We start from the raw sequence: 588 nt of genomic DNA, 5'->3' as shown, positions 1-588 counted from the left end.
GGCTGTGCTCTGGCAGGGGCGCTGTGCTCTGGGGAGCGGGCCCTGGCGCTTCTGGTGGCTGCCAGCACCCTGCGGCTCGTGGCCGCATCCCTGCAGGCCCCGCTTCTGTGGTCCGTTGCCTTTGTCGTGCGTCTGTCTGACGTGTGGCTGCGTTTGGGGCCCGCGCAGATAGTCTCCCCACGCCATGTCTTTCACTTAAATCCCATCTGCCAAGAACCCTCCGCCCCTGCCTGTGTCTGATGAGAGAGCATCCCCAGGTTCTGAGAAGTGGGACGTGGGTGCCTTCTGGGAGGGCATGTCTCAGCCAGTGGAGCGGCAGTGTGTGCTGCAGGCAAGGCCTGACCCAGTGGCTCAGTCGTGTCAGTGACAGCCCAACTCTTTCCATTCCTCTGCTCTGCTGTCCTCAGGCTTCATCCTAAGACTTTCAGGGGCTTTTTCATTTACATCCCACATTGAAGAAGAGAACTGCCTTCATCCTACCATTCCCTGTCAAACTCCCAGGATATTTTACACCTGGTTGTGTCATAAGCTTCCTCTGGGCTGATCACCGTGGCCAGGGTTGGTGTGTGCTAACGGACCTCCCCTGAG

This window comes from Oryx dammah, unplaced genomic scaffold (genome assembly GCF_014754425.2).
Source record: "Oryx dammah isolate SB20612 unplaced genomic scaffold, SCBI_Odam_1.1 HiC_scaffold_27, whole genome shotgun sequence".
In the NCBI taxonomy this organism is placed as follows: domain Eukaryota; kingdom Metazoa; phylum Chordata; class Mammalia; order Artiodactyla; family Bovidae; genus Oryx; species Oryx dammah.
This window is presented reverse-complemented; position numbering follows the sequence as displayed.